Genomic DNA, 24,381 nt, shown 5'->3' with positions numbered 1-24,381 from the left:
TTGCTTTGAGTTATTTACATAATCGCTGAATGCAAGATTCATGAATGGTTGTAAGTTGTAAATGGGTAAATGAATGCAAAAATACAATTCCAGTGTTCAAAGTATTTTTTCAAAGTGGAAATTCTGGGTGTTCCAGGGAGCTTTCGTGATATTGTCGCACATATGTTGTCTAGGGTCATGGCTATCTGGAATTAATATGTAAAAAACTAAATGGCCCATTGAGCGTGAAAACCCTTACCATTCCCAATAAACTTTGTTAATTCGGGAATGCCCAGAAAGCTGGACAGATATCATATCTGTAAATATTGTGCAGAAACGCTACACTGAATTGCGGGTCGGCGTTGGCTGCTGCGCCTGCACCACGAGCTACCAACCCTCGTATGCGCTGGGGCCATTGCCCGCCCATTCGCAATCATGTGAGGAAAGCTAGTGCAGAACCTAGTTTTCATTCAAGTGGACGCTGCTTTTGAAGGTTTCTTGACAAGCTCCGACGCAACTGTCTTGCCCCTTCTACCATGTCCGGTCAACACTGACACCAAACTCTTAGTAAAATGTGCTGCTGGGCTAGTTGGTGCATTATGAATCACGACAATTGCGCTAAATTGATAAACAGAGGAAGGAAGACAAACAATGCGCATTGCCTGTCTTCCTTCCTCTGTTTGTCAATTTAGCGCAATTGTTGTGATTGAACCAAACTCTTACCTAGCTCCCCCCCCCCTAACCAACCCACCGCTGTAATTCTTACCCACGGCATGGACGTAAGCCGCCAAAGATACCCCGTGAATGGCTCTGTCTCGTTCATTCACTGGTCTTTTTTTTTTTTTTTTTTTTGCTTTCCAAGTTTTAGCTTGCTTCCAGCTCTTCCCTGCACACGGACGCCACGGAAAATCCCCCCTTCGCCCCTCCCCTCCCCCCCTTCCGATGATAGACTATTCCCTTCGCTGCAAAACGTGCACCAGCTACGGTGTTATGCCTCTGGCACACACGCTGTGCGCGCGGAGAACGTACCAGCGGTGCAAAGGACGAACGGCAGAGCGCATCATGAGCTAGAGGAGCGCCAGTGTGTAAAGCGCCTGGTTTACTAAAGTCTCCTGCTGTTGGCTGCGGCGAGACGCAGGTGGGGCACTGTTTCTGTCATGGAAGAAAGAAAGGGGCTCCGCTAGCATTACAAAAACTGCGGTGTCAGCCACACGGTTCTTAACTCTTTTAGGACGCCATTGGAAACGGCGGCGAAAGGCCGGCCTGCCAGTGTCTGTGTCACGGCAATAGCCTCACCAGTCTTCAATGGTCGAAAGGCACAGACGCGGACCAGACGAGAGGAGGAGCGAGCAAAGGCAGACGAGGTGGCGAGCGTGCGCAAAAAAAAAAAAAACAAAAAAAAAAAAAGGAGACCTTCTTAGGGGGCATTTCAGCCTGCGTGTAAGGGTGGTCAGGGACGAAAGCTCAACAAAGAAACCCTGTGGCCATGGTATCCGCCAATCAGCCGCGCCAGAAGACACCAGATTCTCCGTTTCACCCTGTTAGCCCCGTGTTAAACGGAATCTGCTGGCGCTGGTCTGCCACAGGAGTACATTGAAAAAAGCATCATCAACTTGAAAATTGTCAGATGACAGCAGGAGTGAAGCTCGGTGTAGTTGTAGGGGTGCCCTTTTTGTCACGAGTAAAACCTGTGACAATGCTCCCAAATGTGATTGGACACGTGTACAGGTCTGCCACACTAACTGTCGTGTTGTTAGGAGGGTTTAAAAGACGCTTCACGCAGCTTCTGACATGGCTGAAACTGTTCAGTGCACTGACTTTACTTTAATGGGGTAGTAAGATTCCCATTACAGGGTGCGTGAAAATTTGTTTAGAGATATCCTGCAACATTTTATTCAGCTACTTTCAACAACCTTAAATACTCCTGCGTGATGCTAAGTGCTGCGTTTGTGAAATCGGCAAGACTGTATGTCAGCCGCTGCCAAACTTTAAGGGGAGAGTGAGCGCCGGAGGTCGACTGCGATTTGAGGTGGCCTGGGAGAGCACGATGTAGGGCGACACGCACCACGCGAGGTCATAGCAGACGGACTTTTGAAAAAGTGGCTGCTGCATATGGCGAGAGCTTGGTTTCGCCTGGGGAAGTCTTGGTTCCACTTAATGAACCTTTGAGCAAGCTGCAACTAATCTACTTGTGTATACAGTCATTGTTAAGCCAGTTATAACGGCTGTGCTTAGGTAGGTGGCTAAGACAGGACTGTGATTAGGCTTGGGTAAAGACGCTGCACTGAAGCAGCTCACCGGGTGATATCCGTGTGGTGGTAAAACTGCGCTTGCCTACGACGACTCGAAGCCTTCCGCCTCACGTAACGCTCAAAGACAGCGGCCCGACCTCGCTCTCATCAATGGCCAAGTTCACACTGCCTAGGCAAGCGCGGCGCTACTCTAAGCCACGCAGCTCCTCACGGCGAATCGCATGGTCAGGCGGCGACCCAGCAATGGAGAATCAATGTTCCAAGCTGACGGCGGCGGCGTATCACGTGATGCGTTGCAGAGACTACGGCCCAGCTGGGGTCAAATGAAGGTGAAATGCCGGCGACGGCGAAACTCGGCTCCACTAGGATAATGAAGCTTCGCTTTAATAACATGCACACAAAGTTGGCGCAGCTAGCAATAGTGCTGCAAAGCTGGAGAACCAGCAGAGCTGGCAGCCCTCTCGCTTTGTCCGAGACCCGGTTGTTGCACGTTACATGAATTTCCGAACTTGCCGCTCAAAGTTCTCCATCACTGGCAGGCCCGGATCGTTTTGTCGCAACCTTTCATATCTCTCCCAAAGAGGACCGCGGCAGCACGCGCTAGAATCGGCGGCAACCGGCTTCGCGAATTCGGCGCCTGTAGCGCGAGTGGTTCAGTGCTAACCTACTTCAGGCGCGAACTCACGTGAACTGTCGAGGAGAAGAGGAAGTGAGAGATCCCGCCAAGAACGCTGAGACGAGGGTTCTCGAAGGTCGAGCGGTGGCGCCGCGCTCGATTATGTCACAGCTCGGCGAGGCTTGACTCCGCCTCCGCGGCTGGGTGAAGGTCGTGCCGGGCGCGTGGCGCCGGAGGAGTTTCTTTGTCCTTTTGTTTGGCAGACACCAGCGGATTCAGCTCAAGAATAAATAGCTCTGGTGTTAAAACGCATAACAAGCCGCCTTTCCACAACCCTCCCTACAAAAACCCACGTGAATTACTACAGGCTGAAGATTCAAGGCCACTCCGCAAACACGTGGATAGCCAGCTGTCGAACGCGCGCACACCGCCCGTCGAGCCACGCTTCAGTAAACGCCGTACACTCGATGAAGACCGGCAAAAAGCGCGTGGCGGGCAGGGCGCTCTCGGGAAGCTTGCCGTAGCCCGCGTTCAAAGTGCCATTTTGTAGAACGTGCGATCAAGCACGTATGAGCGAGCGAAATATTATCTACGAAAATCTGGTCTATTTTCTTTAAAGTCTGGGCATTGCCGGCACCACCCATTACTGTCCCGTGCTCCTCCTTCAAACCAAGCTCCTCCTTCTTCCATCCACATTTCCCACCCTTGAGCTGTGGGAGAACCTGGTGACTAACAGCGATCTGGATGTTCAGACAATACTTCCTCCGGAGCGATGGCTGCCCGCTCATCACGTGGATTTCTGAAATTGGGAACCACTCCCACGTCGCCTGCTCAATAAAACTTTTTTCACTCGCTGACTCACTCGCTCGAGCGCACCATCATGTTGCAATTTGTTTAGCGAGAGTTGGAGTAAAGCACGAGTGCCAGTCGTTTCACATTACCACGACGCGCCTGCAGTTGGAGCCCATGTACTGACAGCAGGCACGCGCTCCCGAGTGTGTACCACTTCCCAATGAAGTAGCATAATATGACGACTGACAAAAAAACGAACTTGTGTTATACCCATTGCTGTTCTTAATATAATGGCCCACCCGGGCACCGCCGGGTACTACCGCTAGTGTACCTATAGTTTTCTTTGCGCTAAACAACGCGAAGATGTATGACATGCGCCAGCGTTTCACGAGTTTCGAACGCTTATGACTATACAAACCGCTTGGCTTTCGAAGCCTCTGGGGAACATCGCGAACAACAGCGTTACCCCGGGACGTCGCCTTGGTGCTCTATATACTTGGGTCGAGCGAGCGAGCTAGGACGACAAGGCGAGCGCCTTAAGTGCTCTGCACTTAAAAAATGTATTGGTGAAAAAACAGGGGACCCAACACCGATAGCTGGATGACGCCCTCACAGCGCCTCAATTGTATCCCGCTGTGCAGATTTGCTTACCTTAGTCCTGTTCGCAGAGCACTGTCACGGAATCAGTAGCTCAATGTTTTGAATAATGATAACTCCCTTACGTACAACAGAGGCTCTTTGCCTGCACCGATATTTTGCGAATGCCGCCATGGTCTATAGCACCTGCTTCAGCATATGAAACATCAAATGAACAAACAACCATCTAAACCTCCGGGTGGAAGCGACAACATGGTGGTCAAATTTATTTCAATTAATATATCAGCACACAAAATATCCACAAAAAAATATATCAGCACGCGAAGCGTATAAATTTAGTGTAACTTCATAACGACAACGGGGGGATGCGACGTTCTCAGGTTCACACCTCTCCGTCGAAAATGCTACACACACAAAAAAAGGCGCGTTGTGCAAAAATAATAAACCACTTTCATTCCAGTCACTCGCGCATCTTTTGTCTGACAAGAAGGACCCGCCATTAATTATGCTTTATCTTTGTTCCTGTAATCGGAACTCTCGTTGGCAGCCCACTGCGCGGGAAAGAAGACAAAGCCGGTCGCATTCCCTACAATCCAGCCACTCACGAAGGAACAACAACTGGCGGTCCGCTGCCACTGGCTCTGTCGAGGACAGGCCGAGGGCGTATTAGCGAGCCGAAGGGTTTTCTACCCGGCGTTCGCTCAATGCAGCTTAGGCCACAGATTTCTCGATGGGGGTTGATATCGGGTCATCATTAGGGGGCTCCCTTTCGTTCCGTTTCTCGTTAGCGCTGCTTATTGTTTATCTCTTAAGGGTACGACCAAAATAAAAAGGATGGTCATGTGCCTATTGGTCTGTTCAGAAAGCGACAACAACAACAGGGGAGAAAAGCATCGAGAAATATACGTTAGGAATCGCGGGACAGGACAGGAAGCCCGTTGGTAACAGGGCTGAGCCACCAGAAGAGGCCACGGAACAGAAGCCGCCAGGATCGCTTTCTTTGGCCTCATCGAGTGGCACTATTGCGTAAGATTTCTGTGTGGGGCCACGGTTTGTTGGGTTTTTTCTATACTGCACCACTACCTTTTGTATAGACCTACACGATACTCTTTCTCTTACTGTTTCTTTGGCTCATTTGGGCTACCTAGCTGTGATGATAATCCCTGAGCCCCTAACAAGCTATACTTGGCATAATTGCAATTTATACAGCTCGCTGGTTTTCAATTAGCTAAGGGTTAAGTGAAATGTAATGAAAAGATCATATGTTCCCAGAAACTTCCTCGCTTTTGTGCGAGGTGGAGACCATCTTGCTGCCCTCCAATTTTTATCTAAGTCGTTTATTGCCCACCTATTGCGAATCGCAGCAAGAAACTAGAACGTAACTCATGGGATGTGAAGAATAAAGCCACATCATGGCTCAGTATTAGCTTAGTCCTAGTGATGCTTAACACGAACAAAGCTTTGTTTGAACGGCAAATACATTACCGAGGTAACAATTATACCTTCAGAACGCAAAAATAGAACCTAAAATTTGGAATCGACAGGCAGACAGTATCTAAGCTGACTTCTTATGAAGAAATACGTGAAATTTTCGATGTTAGTCTAATTGCAACAGGCAAATTGCAGAAGTGCTAAGCTCGTTGTGCTAAGCTCAGCTAACGCAGCTATGCGGCAACCATGTCGATATATAACTGGCCTGTTTAAAATTGCTTGTTGCCGGGACGTCCACCCCTTTCAGGAAGAGCGCAACGGTTACTGGCGGGACATTATCAGTGATGGGGAGTTAGGGATTGTTTTTTTTTAATTTATTGTCGGTCTTGGACAGTTTACAACAGATTACATTTCAAAATTTTAAATACGCACACATACAAAAGGCGGAGTTGCCAGCCATCAAAGGGCTCACTTGGGCAATTAAAATGCCCTGATATAGATTAGTTGCTCTATTTGTGGCAGCCAAGCGGGTAGTTCCTGGTGGAATGTAATGTCTCCAGCGAATCGGCCAATGCTCTGTTGGAAATACTTCCTTGCACAGCGCCCATCAACATCATTGTACAAGCGCCATATACTGTGGAGACATAGTGCCATGACTAAATCGTAAGGCACCCCATCCTCATTGGGTATTGAAAAGTAACGTATACCGCGAGGATCTAGTGGAAAATCTTTGGGTAATGTCCTCTGTAGCACATCCCAAAAATATACTCCCAACAATGCAAACATATATGATCTTTCGTCTCGAGTGATTTACAACTAAAACAATCTGTCCCCCCCGGTAGAAATAACCCCCTTTCTTACATAAACGTTCGTGATAATAACGTTCCTGTATGTAACCTAAACGCAAAGGACTTGACCCCTGGTCACATATGCATTGTTTTAACCCTCTTAAGAACATCGCTAACCGGCCTTCCACAGTACATGGCTCTGTACAATGCCGCAGGGAGAAAAACATCGACAATATTATCATACAATGTTTTCCGCGTAACCGTAGTTAAATGCTCTTTTGAAAACCTTGCGGGTAAAAATTTCACGCTGGCCAAACTTCCTTAAAATATCCAAAAATACCCCCCCCCCCTCAAAATGTATTCAGTTATAATAACACAATCGGGGAGAACCCTGCCTAGCCTTAATTGACACACTGTACGAAGAAAAAAGTCACTTACTTGTCTCAAAAAAAGAAATATATTTACTAGTTGTCGCAAAAATAAATCCGCAAGCCCTACTCCTCAATCTTTCACACGCCTAACAAGGTTGTTACAACTGCACCTCTCCCAGTTCGAGGCCCAGACAGAAACCGCGAACACTCGATGCAGAACCTCAGACACTTTCCCCAATTGGCTAGGCTCTCGGTTGTGGTACTGAACTGTTTCGTGACCTGGACTGCCCTATAAATACTCTCCTTTGACGATAATGGGACATGTTGATTGCGATAAGAATGCCATGAAGTGTGGGCTTAAAAACGGACACTTTGTCGGGAATAACCGTATTTAAAAGAAGATATCGTTTTCATGAGCGTGTCGACTTTAGTTGGCTGGTTGGAACACGGGATTCACACGATGGAGAAATCCCGTCTTTCTGGCCCACGAAGCCCGCTCACGTGAGCAGTTTTAGGCTCCGCCCCTCGGCGGCGATCGCCCGTGGATGCTCCGGATAGAGTGAGCCGATCGCTCATCTACTCCGGGAAAGAAAATCGAGAGTTTCAGCACTCCGTAGTCTCCGTCTGTTCCATGGTTACCGTGTTGACCGGAACCCGTCTGGGCACTTGCGCATTCGTTTCGCTAGGAGGGATTAGTTCCGCGTCCGGCCCTCGCCATGGCCGTGCATTTGTTACGGTGGGTTGCGTCCTCCTCGCTGTGCCTGCGTGCGCAGGCGTAGTCGGATCCGGGTCAACACGGTAACCATAGAAGAGACGGAGCATACGCAGTGCTAAAACTCTCTAATGTCGCCACATGTTCCCGAGCGACCGCGACGGGCCTCCGCGGTGAATGGAACCTGTTTGTTGCACTATGGTCCCGCGGTTTTAGGTTGTACCAGGTGCGAAGGTGGCTTTTTCGACGCGGCGTGGTCGACACGTGAAGTAGTCACAAGAGTGGGCGCCCGGAAAAAGCGTGCCTTGACGTTCGGGGGGCGCTGTGCGCAATCGGGAGCGAAGGCCCAGGAACTAATTAAGGTGTCTGGATGTGTGCCTCTCGAGAGCCGCCTCGCTTCCTCCGCGCTGTCGTCTGCTAGTCTCTCCGCACTTGTGGATACGCCACAAAGCCGGACCATCCGGTGACGTTGTGTAGACGTCACATATCCGTCCGCGTCCGCGAGCCTCCTGGCCCGTCCTTCTAATCCCGCTTTAATGGGCAATCTCTCGGCATTCGGTACTGTGCTAGACGAGTAAGAGTAACGATGGCAGCGTTATTCTATTCTAATAATGCCGCACCAACTGAGTGAGTTGCCTACTCGCCGGTCATAAAGAAACAAAAAAAAAACGCATGTATGTCCAAGAAATATTTATATTCCGCGTTCTTTCTGACCCGCCCTTAGGCGCATAAACACCCAAGCTGCTGGGCCCTCAGCTGTGTAGAACATCCGGCAACCTGACAACATCATCGAAACGCAGGCATTTGCGATATTAACGCGTTGGTGTGCCGCTTTACAAGAAGGCCTCCTACGAGTGGCCCGCACACTATCGGCGATGTCCCCCGCTTTAGGTCGCCCATTCGTGTTGCACACCACAAAAGAGGCCCTTATCTAGCAGCGACTAGATGACCACCGTTTATCACAGACGACAGGCACTCTTACAAAACGTAGCATGCTCGCCAAAGGGCTGCAGACTCGCTGACGGGCTGTGCCGGGAACGGTAAGGAGTGAGGGAGAGGATCGGGAGGGGACCGTTCTCCACGATACGTCGATATGAGCGAACAATACGTCACGGCGATCACGCAAAGCAGCCTCCCTGTGGGCAGCAGCGGGGCTGGAAGCAAGCGCGCACACCCAGATGGCAGCAGTCGGCGGCGCTGGGATACCCTGGGTCGCACTTCCGGCCGGCTCAACACGCTGTTTTTCTTTTCATGTTTTTACGTCTATATCTTCCTTGTTACAATTTGTATGCAACCGACGCCATGAGATAAACGACCTTTCATGGCAATACATTTCACACACCGGGGAAAGAAATAGGGGCACTGGCACGTAACTGCGTGCCGTGCCAAGGAGCGCCTTCTTTTGTGAGCGGAGAAAAACAACAACACTCGTGATTTTTAAAGACGATAGTTTTTCTCGGGCTACTTGAACCCAGAAATTTTGGTCTGTCTGTATGTCTGTCCGTCTGTCTGTCTGTCTGCCTGTATGTCTGTTACTCGATTCAGCCACCCGTCCAAAATAAAGCAATGCCTGCGCAATAGTCGTAAATAGTCACAGCTAAATCTACCCGTCTAAGTCCGGTGTACGGCTCATACTTGTCAACATTGTTGACACCAACAGGAAATCACGCAAATATGAGACAACTAATTAATACAGAAGTGATATTTGCAGTGTTCCGTTATAAAAAAATCATACATACTTGATTTTTGCGAAAATAAATACTTCATCAACTGCAGAAAAAAATTTCACTCCGCAGTCACCTGCTGTCACCCGCGCCAATATAGCTTCTGGCGCCATTTTAAGAAATCAACGGGCAACAGTTACGAAAGGTTCCACTAGATGGGTTTCACGCTCTACTTGCAACGCACGTGTAGTAGGGAAACGCGGTTGTATAAACGTTGAAGTAGGACGCATCGATTCACGCGCGTCTTCGCCGTACGGCAGCGTTGGCATCGAGACACCCGGCCTGGAACAGTGGAACGCGGGAAATTTAAAATGATTTAAGCAAACATTTGGAGTTTTTACCTTGGGAGGAGCGCGACGCAAGAGGAACAACATGAGCATGAGAGGTGAGCGGGAAAGCGAAGGGAGGGATTTATTTGGCAAAAGTTGATAAAGACTATCGTCTTTTGTCGACATTTGCAACGAAAGGAGCAGATACGCGGCCAATTTGAAAGAGTACACAAGGGGTTCGCCTTGTCACCGTATCTCGCTCGCTGGACCCAAGTAGAGCAACAGGCGTTCCGTTGTAGCGCTGTCGTCACGGCGTACCCCAGAGGCTTCGAAAGCCAAGCGGTTTATATAGTCATAAGCGTTCGAAACTCGTGAACAGATGACGCATGACCTACATCTCCGCGTTGTTAAACGCATAGAAAACTATCGGTACATTTGAGGCAAAATATACGTAATTAACCGGCAGCGCCCACGTTCATTTAGTTAGGAATGCTCGTTGGGTTGGTTTTTACGATAGTAAGGGAAAAAAACCGGCCATGCAGGAAAAAAATGCCGCGTTTGAAATTACGCAGAAGGGCTCCACGCGCAGGAAGAAAATGGCTCGTTCGAAATGTCGCAGAAAGGCTCCAGCCGCGCAAGGAAAAAATGGCGCGTTCGAAATGACGCAAAACAGTTCCAGCATACAAAATTAAAGCAAGCAGAAAAGGAGCAGAACTCCCGCTGGCGCAGTTTCTTGCAGCGTGCGCGCGAGAACTTCGAATGCGAAGGCGGGAAATTTGAAATGCATGGGGTGGTAGAAGTGAGCTGATAACGGCGGTACAGCCCATTATGGCGAATCTCTGCTCTGAACTTCGGACAGAACTCCTGCTTGGGCAGCTTCAGGCAGGGGGCGCATGAACACTGCGAAGGCGGAAAGTTTGAATTGAATATTCATGAAGAGAGGAGTGAGATAAGGCGGCGAAGAGCATGATGGGCGGTAGCAGTGAGCGGATAACGCCGCCACCACCAAATATGGCGAATCACTGCTCTCCACTTCCGACAGCTTTCACATTGAGTGGAACGGCTTTAATTTTTTGTCGTGCGTTTAGTGCAGTAAGAAAGTACGTCCTTTTCATGAGTCAGTTTTGTCAGATGCTCAGTTTCTTTATTGTTTATCTTAAGCGCAGAAGAAAAAAAAAAAAACTCCCACCTCCCCTCGCGGGAACGCCTGTGTAGATGCGACGCATAGGCGGAGCGGCGAAGGGAACGCGTTTTATAGCGCTCATAACGTTGAGGGGACTGCGTAAGCTGGTCCCAGTCGATGACGACGTTGGCGTACTTGTAAAGCGGCGTGGACTCTAGGTGTTTGAGCCAAGCGTGGATGTTGCTTCGCTGGAGAACGGCACACCGGTTATATGCGCAGCGCGCCCGAAGGAGAGGAAACCGCGGAAGAGAGAGTACTGCACATGCGCCGGCCCCAGCGCGTCTGCCGCGGCTATGACGCAACGTGCCGCGGCTATGACGCAACGCAATCCAACACAATCCACTTTAATTCAATCCAATCCAAATCCAATCCAACCGAATCCAAGCCAAGCCAAGCCAAGCCAATCCAATCCAATCCAATCCAATCCAATCAAATCAAATCCAATCCAATGCCCCTCGCGAGAGAGTGTTCGTTATCGGAGAGGAGAGGGGGTGAGCGGCGGAGAGCGGCGGAGAGCGCAGCTCGCGCGGCGAGGAGAATGGCAGAGGGGTGGACAACGCCGACAACAACGACGACGACGCCGGAGGGACAAGGCGAGTGAATCAGATGCTCTGCATCTAAAACCGGGACACAGTAGACAAGGACAAGCGCTCATTCTTGTTCCACATCACGTTTTAAGATGAACGTTATGGAATACCAACCAGACCGAACGCAAGCCTTTCTTCAAGCTCAGTTTCTGTTCGACTTGGGATTGTGTTTACACCAGCGTCGTTTTTTCGATGCTGTATTATTTGTGGCGTTGATTCTAACCCATTCGCAAGACTTTCCGTTCATGCGCATGATGTGACCAACGCACGTAAATGCTCACGCACGCACGCACAGTACCCCTGTATATTTGTCGTGCACTTTGACCCTTTTTGCGCAGGGGGATTTCAGTGTCATAACACGTGTACATTTTGCGCTGTTTGGCAATAGACCTACAGAGCTAGCTTACGACAATTGTCCCCCTCCCATCTCCGCACACAAGCGAAATATAGAGATGGTCTTGTTGATGTTTACAGGCTGGTCACGGGTTCGATTCCCGGCCGTGGCGGCCGCTTTTCTGACGGAGGCGAAGAGCAAAAACCCCCGTGTGTACGAGATTTCGGCGCACGTTAAAGCTCCCCAGGCGGTCAAAATTAATCCGGAGCCCTCCACTACGGTGCGCCTCATCGCCTGCGCTGCGTCGGCGCGTTAAACCCTAAAATCAATCAATCAAACGTTTAGAGACTTACGATGCTCGATGAAGCTGCCGAAATCAAGTTTAAGCAAAATGTGATATTTTGAACTGCATTCTATTTTACTCTAGTGCGATATTCATCAAGAGTTTGTGTCGGCCCTCAGAAGACCATTCCTCCACCTCACCCTTTTTTCTTCCGTCGAAAATAAAACGTTGTTGATGCAATATCCATCGATAATGACCATGGTCAGTTGTTCCGGCGCCTAAAAGCATTTGGAGCTGATTCTTGCGATAGGGTTTTCAAGGGAACATAAGCCCCTGGGGGCGCATACAAATGTGTCAACCAAGACAAAGTTACTGTAAAACCTCGCTGAGCCAGCAAACAAAAGCATCAGAAAGATTTTATCGATATGAGGGCTTAATGGAGAAGCCCATTAAGCCTTTATATGCAGCAGATGCTGCAGTAATACCGGCTTAGCGTTTACGGAAGGACTTATTGTCCCTCTTGCAAGCGCGTCTTTCGGTGGGCCTTTAGAGGTATTATTCACTGTTCGTAACACATTGTGTATATGTCGTGCGTGTCTTTCGCGCGCCGTGATGAGATGTGACGAGGATGTCAAATTGCATTGGCCATAGAAATTTCACCAGTGAAGGTAGCCCTTCATTCAGCTTTGTGCTTGCCTTGTTGTAGAAAGTGAATTGCAATCCCCTAAGAACATTTTAACAACCGGAAAATTGCTAAACGGGAAGTTTATATGCTGCAGAATTTTGTAAATATCCGTACGTTCTGATGAAATAACCACATTTTTGCATTCAGTAATCAGAATGCCGAGTTTATTTCTGCTCGATCTCAACCTTGTCCTTTGTGGTTTTATGCGAAAAGGGAAATGATTTGTTTTAGATGACGGCACGCGACTCAATCTGATCCGCTAGTTCGTGCAGTAGCGCTTCAGCAACAACGGTACAGTTTATGAATGAGTTCTGATTAGAATTGAACACTCATTGTTCTGATCTTATTGGTTGCCCCTACACAATTTCTGCTGCTGATGTTTAAATGTAAAGATCTGAACCATGTTACTCAGACAAAGGTATTGCTATAAAATTACCTCGTTTTCACTGAGCTAATTTATTGGATTCTATTCCGGGCATATATCACGGCTTTTATGCAGATGATATTACCATCTGGTCGAAGACAGGATCCCTAGGCGAGATAGAGGAGCGCCTACAAACTGCAGCCAACACGGTAACTCATTACGCCAAGTCTTGCGTCCTCCAATGTTCCCCACAAAAATCAGAGCTCCTCCTTGTTTGTACAAGAAAGAAACTCCTCCAGAGGCCGCCCACTGTCACCATCCACATGGAGGGCCACACCATCGTTCCCTCCTCGCATATCAAGATCCTTGGTATGACCTTTCAAGCCGATCGAACAAACTCCATCCTAATTAATAGGCTGAAACATACCTCGGACCAAGTCACACATATGATCATGCGTGTGACCACCAAAACACGGGGAATGCGCGAGGAGGACACCCTCCGCCTCGTCCAAGCATTCATAATCTCAAGAATTACATACGCCATACCCTACGCTCTTCTCTCCAAGTCAGAAATGGAACGGCTGGATGTCATCATTCGAAAGGCCTACAAACAGGCACTCGGACTTCCCGTCAGCACGGCCACCGACAAGCTATTGAAGTTGGGCCTGCACAATACAGCCGACGAGCTCATAGAAGCCCATCTTTCAAGCCAAAGGTTGAGGCTGGGAGTTACAAGCACAGGGAGGACTCTTCTCTCTCGTCTGGGGCTCACATCCCCTCTGCAGCGTCAGACATCTCAAATGAGAATTCTCGACCACAATATCAGGAAGCAGCGGTACGTCTTACCGCTCCCTAGAAACATGCACCCTGTGCATCACACTGGGCGCAGGGAAGCAAGAGCCAAGGCCATCCACACATACTACGGGAGGGAACCAACCACAGTGTACACGGGCGCGTCTTCCTATCCCGGCATAAGAGCAATGACAGCCGTGGTTGTCCAGAACAATAAGCACGTCACCAGCCTAACCCTACCCGGATACGACCCCTTACAAGCGGAAGAAGCGGCCATCGCTCTCGCCATAACGCAAACTACCGCCAGCGTAATCATCACAGATTCGCAGCAAGCGTGCCGCAACTTCTCGTGCGGACGAATTCACCGCACAACCCACCAAATCATGTGTCAGCGTCCACCAGACAGATCTATCATGATCACATGGGCACCCGCCCACTCTGCCGTCCCGGGCAACGAAAGCGCCCACCTGTTGGCCCGAGAGTTATCCCGCCGGGCCCCGGGAAGCGAGCAAGAGAGGCCAATCCCGCTGATCGCATATCATGAAATAACACAGAACTACAAGTTGGGACGTATCACCTACCCAGCACCGCATAAACACCTAACGAAAGAGGAGGAACGGCAGCTCCGTGCACTCCAGACGAATACTTTCCCCCATCCCACTAAATGCCATATCTTGCACCCCACGGTATATTCCCCGCTATGCCGCTTCTGCGGAGCCCCCGGCACGCTCTTTCATATGGTAGGGGGCTGCGCGCACGCCCCACTACATTCGCGAAATCCCTCCATTCCTTCTCGCGAGCTTTGGGAGAGAGCTCTGACCAGCTCCGACCTCAATGACCAGCGCCTGCTGGTGTTGAGGGCTGTTGTGGCGGGGAAAGCTCAAGGGGTCCTGGACTGAGGACTCCTCCCCATTGCTTTTTGCAATAAACACGTTTACTCTCTCTCTCTCTCTCTCTCTGATTGCTCAAGTTATGGCACCAAAACTATGTTATATATATATTTTTAAAACAATCGTCGAATCATTCCAGCTATAGTTTTTGAGTTGGATTTATTTCTCCCATTCAAAGTGAGCGCAGTCTTTTTTTAAAGGCGCAGCTTCTGTCACGTATCTAGCCAGGTCTGGTATGATGGAAGTTAAGGATTGTCACACAACCAGTTTATATTTAGGTTTCGGAACATTGGTGATGAAATTTTCGTTGTAAGATTATTACTGCAAAAGCTGTATTCACATTTGTGGCACCTCCGTTGGTAGTAACGCATTCTACTGCGACCCACTTTACACACTTGGTACAGACCACTCAAATTAAGTCTGGGATGTAACACGTGCAGAGTTGCCGGCACGAGGATGGATCCGGTTTGGAGCTGCTGTAGCGACACGGCCGCTTCCCGGCTCACTTCCTGGGGAGGGGGGGGGGGAGCGTAAACCGTCGATTTAGGCGGTAGGCCTTGGTGATCTCGCTGTAGCTTGCTAGGCGGTCCGTGGTGATTTGAGAGCGACTGCCGTGAGAATTTCGAAAGCGTAATTGTCGCGGCTACCGCGGGAATATAAATTCTGTTTAAATATTTGGTCGCTATCCCGCCCTGCGAAGGCCGATGGCCAGACAAACTGTTCTCAACTAATACAATTGGTAATGGAGGAGAGTATAAAATGTTTCTGGACGTCTCGGCTAGGACCTCCATTAATCGATGGAATACACCGGACTTATTTGCGCATCCCCGTCTCCAACCAGGACCCTCTACTCCAGCGCCGTCTTCCGTGTGAGCTGACATGATCACAGTCTACTTTAGATTGTAGGCTGTGGTTTGCAGTGACCTTTACGAGAGCCGACTCCTTCCTCATCGTGATGACCAGTAGTGCCCACTGCAAGGCCTGCGAGAGAGACAACCGAAAATTTGCTTTGTTGTTTCCCCCCGTATTAATCGGAAAGACGCGTTTTGGCCGTTGAATTCAGCCGATTGGACCGTTTAAATCAACCGTTTAAACTAGAGACTATTCTAGATCATCGACCCCTACAATCAACTTCGCAGAAAGCAGCAAAAGCCGTTCTGCATTTGATGAAGGACACACGCTTGGATCAAAGACTATAGTGCCCACAAAGGGACTAAAGTGTGTGCGCGGCCCCGCTCCTATCCCCTCTTTTAAAGCAAAGCTTTTTACCTCTACCCCCCAAGGGTTCTTTCGCGACCGTTGGTGTCACCAGAAAACTCCAGCTAACAAATAAAAGAATTTACTGGCAACGCCGGGAATCGAACCTGGAACTAATAGACTAACAAAGCGAGAGCCCGTTGTCTTACCGATTTAGCTACGAGCCCACACGAAGACTGGGAAGACAGGCGGTGTACTAACCAAGCACATCTACGGGTTTACCCCCTGCGTTCTCGCTGAATGCCACGTGAAAGCGTCACGCGACCAGTCACGCCCATCTAGCGGCCCTGTGCGCACCTTACGCATGTGCTAAGAGTTACAAAAATTAAAGGAAGCTCACACTAATGCATGACATCTCACTTCTACTACCCCAATGTGCTAAAGCCTGTGGCATCCAGTGTTCACGTAAACAATCACAGCTCCTTGTCATCCGCCCTCACGCCAAACCAAGGAATACACTCAAATAATCCTTGATGGCCAGGCCATCACTCCAAGCCCCAGCATCAAGATCCTAGCTGGGCCTAAATCTCGAGGCTAACATCAGGAGTGACGTCTCCTTGCAGCGCCTCAAAAACAGCATTAATCAAATCATACACATGATCAGGCGAGTTGCCACCAAGAAGCGAGGCCTAAAGGAATCCGGTACCTTTCGATTAATTGAAGCTTTTGTCCTCTCGAGAGTTACTTACGTCAACCCCCTGTCTTCTTCTAGACAAGGAAGACATAGAGACGCTTTATATAATGATTAGAAAGGCGGTCGAGCAGGCCTTTGGTCTTCTTATAAGTGCGTCCACACAGAGGCTGCTTAGCACGGGGCTCCACAACACCGTGGAAGAGCTGATATAAGGCCATCTTTCTAACCATAAGGTCCGACTCAGAACTGCGATGGGTAACCGCATGCTTCACCAGATTGGCTGGGCAGCCCAGAATGTCACTCCACTTGACGTACTCCCAGACTCTTGGCAAGTAAAACTAAAGATGCTCCCTTTGCTTAGAAATATGAACCCCTCACATGACGAGGGTCACCGAAAAGCACGGGCTCAAGCGCTAAACACCACCCTCGATGGGAATCATGCAGTTATCTACACAGACGCCTCCAAACATCGAGGGCAGCGATACGCCATTATCGTGGCTACCTTCAGAACCAACCTCCTTGCGTGTACCTCTCTTAGGACCCAAGAAATGACGCCAGCAGAAGAGGCAGCCATCACCCTGGCTCTCGCTCAACCAGGGGTTCGGAGGGTAGTCATTGATTCCCAGCAAACCTACTGGAATTACCAGTAGGGTTGGGTGTCCTGACCTGCACTGCGCGTGCTAAAAAACCACTCCCCAAACGGTTTCATTCAGCTCATCTGGACACCCCCCTCACACTTCAATGGAGGACAACAAATACGCCCACCCAACAAGCCTGTGCTTTTACCTCCCATGCTATGGAGCTGCACGAGGTCAGTCACCCGCTTGTCACGTTCAGGGAGATAACCCAGCATTATCGCATTCTGAGACAGACCGTACCTTCGCCTTACCCTGACCTTTCCAGAGAACAACAAACTACCCTACGGCTTATACAATCCGGGCTCCTTCCCACAGCCAACGCGTCTTCACTTAACGCATCCGAATCGCTACGACGCTGAATGTAAATTTTGCTCAGAAGTAGGAACACTCCGCCCCGTAATCGGGGTGTGCGGCTTTAGCCTTGAGCACCCTCCTCTCTTTCCGTCAACTACCCAACCAGAGCAATGGGAGATGCTGCTCTCCAGGCCCTCTTTACCTACCCAGCTTCAGTGGGTGGACAGAACACAGGCGCGCGGACTGCATATGGGCCCCACGGAAGAAGGAATCACTCCCCAGGGCTGCACTCTGGGCCGTTCAGAAATCTGAACAGAAGTATTTCTTCTCCCTCCTCCTTCTCTGCCGCAAATCTCGTCGCCTCCGTCCGCGGCGCAGAGACGGAGAAGACAGATCGTCTAACACCGGGTTGGAGCTTACTTTAATTTTATAAAAAAAGTTTCCACTCTTGTGCTACACCAATACAACTCAACCAAACACCGTTCATGCTTCATGCATTGATTTAACCTTTGATTTAATCTTTGAAGTAATAAGTGGTGTGGTTAAGTGCATTTCACTTCTCTCTGGTTTTGCTATTTGTAGAGCGATGTGAGTGAATTTAAGTGACGTCGCATGGGTAATCGTTATGGGTGCCGTTTACAGCTTTGCTTTCCAACCACATTCACGGGGTGGATTGGCGCGATTTTTTCGTCTGCCCTCTCTTTCATCCCCTAAACACCCCATCCGCAGTCTCGAGCAGCAATCGGGGCTGCAAGCCTGGATAACCTCTCCGCCTTTCCGGTTGTTTTTCTCCTCCTTGTATTTACATTCGGGCAGGCGGTAACACGCTGTGCGCAGCGGCCTGCTTCGATTTATGCGCGCAGGCAGCAGCGGTGAGGCCGCCGCAGGACGCCGTGTCACGCGGAGATAACGGAGCTGCTGGTACCGGGTCACTCCGTGGCTGGTCCGCGGAACATTAAAGGAGCCATGAAGAGAAAACAAAAGTTTGTTTTATTCGAAAGATTAGGTGTTTCATAGTACCCCAAGCGCTTTCCCGGAAGCAAATGATGCTTTATTCACTGAGAAATAAGGCAATTTAAGCCAAAATTTTAAATCTCCCGCTAAAATTGCACATTTCGTCACGTGAACAATGGCGTCATACGAGCCGGTCCATGAAACAGATACTTAGTATGTCGACTCCATATAGCACCCACACGCGGGAGTCGACCGAGACGGCGGCCATTTTAAAAATACTAGTAAAACCTAGTGCACCCGCAGCCCTAGTCATGGAATCGCCTGATCCGGAGAACAAAACTCTCGCCGAGGAGCTCGGGCTTGCATTTAACAACCTCACACCACTTGAACGCTCAATGCTTCTAAGTGCACGAGCGGCAAGAGTTGGGGGATACGCGGTGGACGGGAAAGCGACCATTCAGCGATAGCCACAACAGACGAACGCCCAGCCGTCGGCACCGCTGCCTCGTCAGCCCCGTCGCGACGGACGAATAGTATCGCTTATGCCAGTTGGTCGGTGTCGTGTATGGAAAGCCGTTCGCTCGAGCTCTCTGCTCCGACCAGAAAGATTCGAGCGTCAATGCGCGGTGTGTACGGCATTTTTTTCCCCAAGGTCAGAGCGCTTTGATTGCGATTTGACGAAGTCGGCGACGAGCGCCAGCATGTCCGGGTCCCTGCCGTAATCACTTTCTCGGAAATGAAGCGAGCACACTCGTACTTCCTTTAGCTCTCTTTCTCCTCCGTTTGCAAAGTTCACAAAACGCAGCCACTTGCTTCGCCGAGGTTCGTCGTTGGGCAGCACATGAAAGGAGATCTCATCGGCGGGGATGTCGCACTCCCTCGACGATTTGCCCGTACTACATGGGCATTTAAAAACACAGCAAAGAAATTTCATTGTAATATACTCGAACAAACTGAAGTTTTCAGTGGTTGTAAACTGTAAACGAGCTCGTAACGGCAGCAGCAAGCCAACACGACCTCCATACCGAAACCTGTGCGACGAGTGGCACTATCTCGTTGCTGCTCTGTGTTCCTTACTCCCCTTGTTTCTATTTTTACCTTTGCTGGTTGGCGATATGACGGTCAACCTCCTCTGAAGGGATTACGATACCAAGCAAGGTCGCGGCTGTGCGTGCTGGGACGGTTCGTTGGCCCCGAAGAGCCTTGAACCCGAAAATTCGTCTGCGCGACGGTGGCGACGGCGAGATGTCGAGTTCGGCTGGCGGTAGTTTCGTACGCATTGGCATACACGCTTGCGTGTTCGTTCGGAACTTCAACCGTTTACTCCACCATTCTTTGTCATAAAAAGAATGTGCAGTATGTTTCACGGGCATTTAGCTCGCTATGCAAACTGTAAGCCCTGCCTAACATGCGTTTGCTTTTGCCGGCCTCCGCCAATCGCAGAGCATTCTCGAGTGACATCATAGGTTCTGTTGCGGAAAATGAGCTGGTGGGTCGCATGGTCATTTCCTTTTTTCCTAATTATGTAGCTTATTTGAGCGAAGTTTGCGTTATAAGTGGTGTCGTTATGGTTCCAACGAGGCAATCTTTCGAATGAACCAAACTTGTGTTTTCTCTTCATGGCTCCTTTAAGCTTGATATTGCTGCACATGCTCAGTTCTGCAATAGAAGTATGGAGCGTTGGGGGCCCCCCAAAGCTAGGGGAACCCATACGCAACACGTTCGGGCGCGACGAGTTTTAGAAGAGCGTCTACCCCAACTGCTCGGATGTAGGGAACTTTAGGCATAGAATCAATGCAGATATTTGGTCGCTGCTATCACTACAGTTGGGAATGACTATCCTTAACACAAATTTGTCACCACAATATCACCCGCTCTCTCACATGTGAAACTTTATTTTCTCGTCGATAGTCATTTTAGCAATCGGTGCTTTGTTCATTCTTACACGCAGGTTGCACCATCCCTCGGCCCCTCACCGCATCTCGTGCTGGGGAAGGTGCAGTTGCCGCCGTCGACCATCCTCCGCGGCCGGTCGGCGCTTCGCGTCGGGGCACAAATTCGATTATCGCTTTCAAAATCACCTCGGATGACAATCCCTAGCACACTTTTTCACCACAGTATCAGACACTCTCTTGCGTGTTTACCTTCTTTCTTGTAATTGCTTTGATTCTGGACAGCAGCTAGGAGCGGTTGCTGCCACGGCGGCTCCGGTGCAGCTTCGTGCTCGGTGCTGTACGGGCATCCACGGCCGGAGTGTGCGTAGAGCGCTTACGCGTGCAGAAAGCGGTTCATGCTTTCCAGCTTGCTTGATTTCTTGCTAACGACACGCGAAACGTACATGCTCAGCTAAGCTATCGTCATAGCCCACATTGTTGATCGGGAAAACTAGCAAGACGTTTGGCAAACCCAGAGGCGTTTTTTTCTAATCCCCTTACAATAATGGATTAGGAACTTGGGGCACCACCGTATTTGTTTGAGCCCGTCGCTTAGCGTATGAAGCACAGAAGACCCGATGACACGGCCGACAAAGACTACTCGTGAAGTTGATGCAGTAGCCACGGGCGCTCGGGTAGGAAATCTCTAGTAGCTAGGATTCGTTTTAGGGAATCACCTAAAACACCGTAGCGTTTTGTGTAAATATCCACGCGGAGGCAACTCAAGGCAATAAAGGTTAATAAAGTTGACATTACAGGCCTGTTCGATTCGGAACTTCGCCCAGAAAACGGGGAAACAATCATGGAGCGGCACACGTCGCTATGACGTTACTTTCGGTCGCTGCCTCTGGGTTTCTCACTCTTCCAGCGTTGCGGTGTGAGCAGTGGGCGGGGCGTAGGGCCAACTTTAGCAACTAATACTGCTGTTCCCAGGCTAAAAATGCCGAAAAAAACTTTGCGGGCATAAACTGACTAATGTATTCATTGTAAAAACAGATTTTTATCCGATTTCGAAAGCAGTTCATTTGCCCTTTAAACGTATTCTGAGCTCCATGTCCTGTGCCTGATTAGCCTGACGCGTGCGCTCGGCGTCTTTGGCCTCTTTGGCGCCTTTGGCGCCTTGGCGTTTCCGCCCGCGGCGATTGCTTTTGCCCCGGGGCAAGGAAAACGTTTGGTGGTAGAGGTATACAGCTTTGCTGCAAAAGACCTCACGAAAGTTCCGTTAATAGGCGTCCTCACACCAATACGCAATTCGGAGGAGTTTTGAATACTTGAGCAAGGGCTTGGGTGAAGGGCTAAGTTGCATATGCAAGAGTAACGTCCGCTTTGGGAGAAGGTCTTAAGCCGAAATAGCTGAACCTGCGCCCGTTCTGAAGCCATGTTTGTCCACAACAACCTTCCCAAAGAACAAAACTGTTTAACAAAATTACATTGTGAACATTGATGCAGGGTCATTTACGTAGAAGGGCAGAATTGGGACAAAAAATGAGCTGGGGAATATGTGGGGGGGCACAGAGTCAACTCTAAATGTGCCGCGAGAAAACAAATGAGCAAAAGAAGATGCAAAACTGGCAATTTGACGCGCAATTGTAAGTTTAGGAAAGCTATCGACCAGCCGGCATTTATTCAATGTTCATGGAATGTTAGTGCCTTCTCTTCTAAATTTATTTCTCTTCAGCCCGGCTTTTCTAACGTACCACGAAATAACACAACATTACAAGCTTAATCGACGGACTTTCCCGCTACCTCACCCAAACCTCACGAAATCTCAAGAAACAACACTTAGACTCCTACAAACCAACACCTTCCCGCATCCAATTAGGCTTCACCGGATATCCCCCACCCAGTATCCAGCAGAATGCAAATACTGCCAAGAACCTGGTACACTACGACATATCATCCTAGAGTGTCGAAAAAACATGCACCCACCACCCCTTCCCCGCATTTCAAATCCCCCAGAGCAGTGGGAGACACTGCTGTCCAGCCCCTGCCTCTCGGACCAGCTCCTGCTCATCGAGAGGGCAGCCGCTGCTAAGACAGCTCATGGATTCCTGTGAAGAGGGAGCCACTCCTACAAGAACACCGTAAATGCTCTCACAATAAACGTTTTCTCTCTCTCTCTCCGCTATTTCCGCACTCGTTTCTACTTCACTGCATCCCACTTGCGGTGACGCAGCCCCACGTTACCTCAACGAAGGGGACTTCACACACTTTTCGTCATATTCCTACCGGGAAAGCCGCTTCTGAGAGGGACATTATATTTGTGGCAGCGTTTTCAACGCCTGCGGCAAGGATTTGTCTCAGCCGTCCATTGCCCGTGGCTGACTCCGGTTGGTTCTACATGGCCTCCTGTGCACCTCTTTCGGGTGACGTGATGGGCCGATCCTTTCAGGTTCCGGACAAAGAGACAGACACACCCGCACTTGAGAAAAAATTCGTGCCCCGGCTTTTCCACAGTGCCCCTGAAGGGCCTATTGCTGTGTCCAAGGGAGCAATGTTGACGAAGAACGAAGCCCGAGATATGATATGACTGAGAAAATAGACCTGCGCCTGCGCATTAAGCACTTCAAACACGTCGTTATTCGTACGCGTAATGTCGCAGCGCCGGCAACATTTTATTTGTTGCAACATCTCGCCACAGGGTGTGAGCGTTGCACGGAATCGAACGGCTTTGAGACGTGATCGCAATACGGCTGAATCAAAGGTTAACCAAGCGAAACCAAGACTAAACCGGATTAAGCCAAGCTTTTGCTTTGCATATCCAAGATTAGCTGGGCTAAGCCGGAGCCATTTTTTTTAATGTTTACCGGTCACAGTAATGACGTTTCGCTTGTTAATGCGCTCCAAAAGTATATTTTTCAAGGAATTTTTTTACGTCACCAGACGTTCGCCCGCTTTAACAACTCACCTCATGGCGATATTCGCTCGCAAATGCTGTTGCACGTTCTCATCCGAGGGCTCGGCTTAATTTAATACCCTGCCCACTTTTTTTCTTTGCTCTGGAGGTCCTTGACGTCCTGTGTACATATATCATGAGACTTTGACAGTTGCTATAGAGGTGAATCGGAGTGAAGAACGGACATGCCTAAGCCATTTTTCACACGCACACCTTCAGAGTCATTATACCCCATCCGGGTCAGCTACATGTAACCTGCTTTTCATTCCTTCTTTTTTTTTTGCGAGCCAGCACATACTTCTCTGATTTTCCCTTGGAGTGGAGCCTCTTCTTTTTTGTCATTGCTCGTCACGCATTCGCACATTGCCAAGACGCTCGCAGAACGAAAAAAACCGTGCACCGTTAATCATAGCGGAGACCCCACGGCGTTCCGTCCGCCTGGAGGATGCAGAGAGAGCGCAAGCTTTTGTACATAAAAGGGACACGTCCTAGCTGAAATAACGCCGCGAGGCGACGTAGCCACCTCCCTCAAGGCCCGGTGTCCTCCGTGTTGACGCATGACATATCATTGCTTCCTCGGAGGGCCTCCTTGCGTTCCAGCGTCCGCTATTTCTCCTTTTTTCCCTTCCCTACTCCCTATCCGCAGGTCTACTTAACGGGGTAAAAGCGATGCGCCCAATCAGTCCCACAGCACTCGGCGATTATTTCATCGTCTCTAGTTTTATTACCTTCTCGTACGAAGGAAGCGGAGGGGGGAGAGAGCGTGGGTGAAATGTCATTTGTATTACCCCCGCCGCGTATCTCGGCCCCTAGTATTATTCGCCCTCATTGGAAGGAAGCCGCATGTAGGTGCATCAAGATTCCTATTTGTCCATCATTGTATCTTCTCGCAAACCATCTTGCCCTTTCGGACGTTATTCCGCAGAGGTGGGTCGATGCCGCGCTGCGTTCCCTTCTTGTTGAGACGAAAGCGTGACGAAAGAAGAAAGTTTACAGACCCGCCGGTGGGCTCGCAGCAAGCGGTTCCCAGACACACCTATAGAGGCAGCAGTGGCCTCGCAGAAAGGTAGTTTGCGAATGCAGTACTCTGATGCATTTGCGAATGCTGTACTCTGCTTTAAATCA

The 24,381-nt window shown here is 49.7% G+C and overlaps 1 long non-coding RNA gene across 3 annotated transcripts in view; it reads left to right on the top strand.

Annotated features, from left to right (window-relative positions):
- The window catches only part of LOC144173209 (uncharacterized), a 339,775-nt gene that overhangs the window by 116,658 nt on the left and 198,736 nt on the right, over positions 1-24,381 (top strand). Inside the window, exon 2 of one of the 3 annotated variants that reach the window (XR_013323188.1) lies at positions 20,378-21,307. The exons of the other annotated variants lie outside the window; for them this stretch is intronic. This is a non-coding gene — a long non-coding RNA (uncharacterized LOC144173209). Of the gene's footprint in view, positions 1-20,377; positions 21,308-24,381 lie in introns of those variants that run through there. 3 annotated transcript variants of the gene reach the window in all.

The sequence above is a fragment of the Haemaphysalis longicornis genome, unplaced genomic scaffold, assembly GCF_048455015.1.
Source record: "Haemaphysalis longicornis isolate Haplotype H1 unplaced genomic scaffold, Haemaphysalis longicornis Haplotype H1 scaffold_3, whole genome shotgun sequence".
Lineage (NCBI taxonomy): Eukaryota > Metazoa > Arthropoda > Arachnida > Ixodida > Ixodidae > Haemaphysalis > Haemaphysalis longicornis.
Note: the sequence above shows the minus strand (reverse complement) of the source record. Positions and strands in the feature narration are given on the sequence as shown.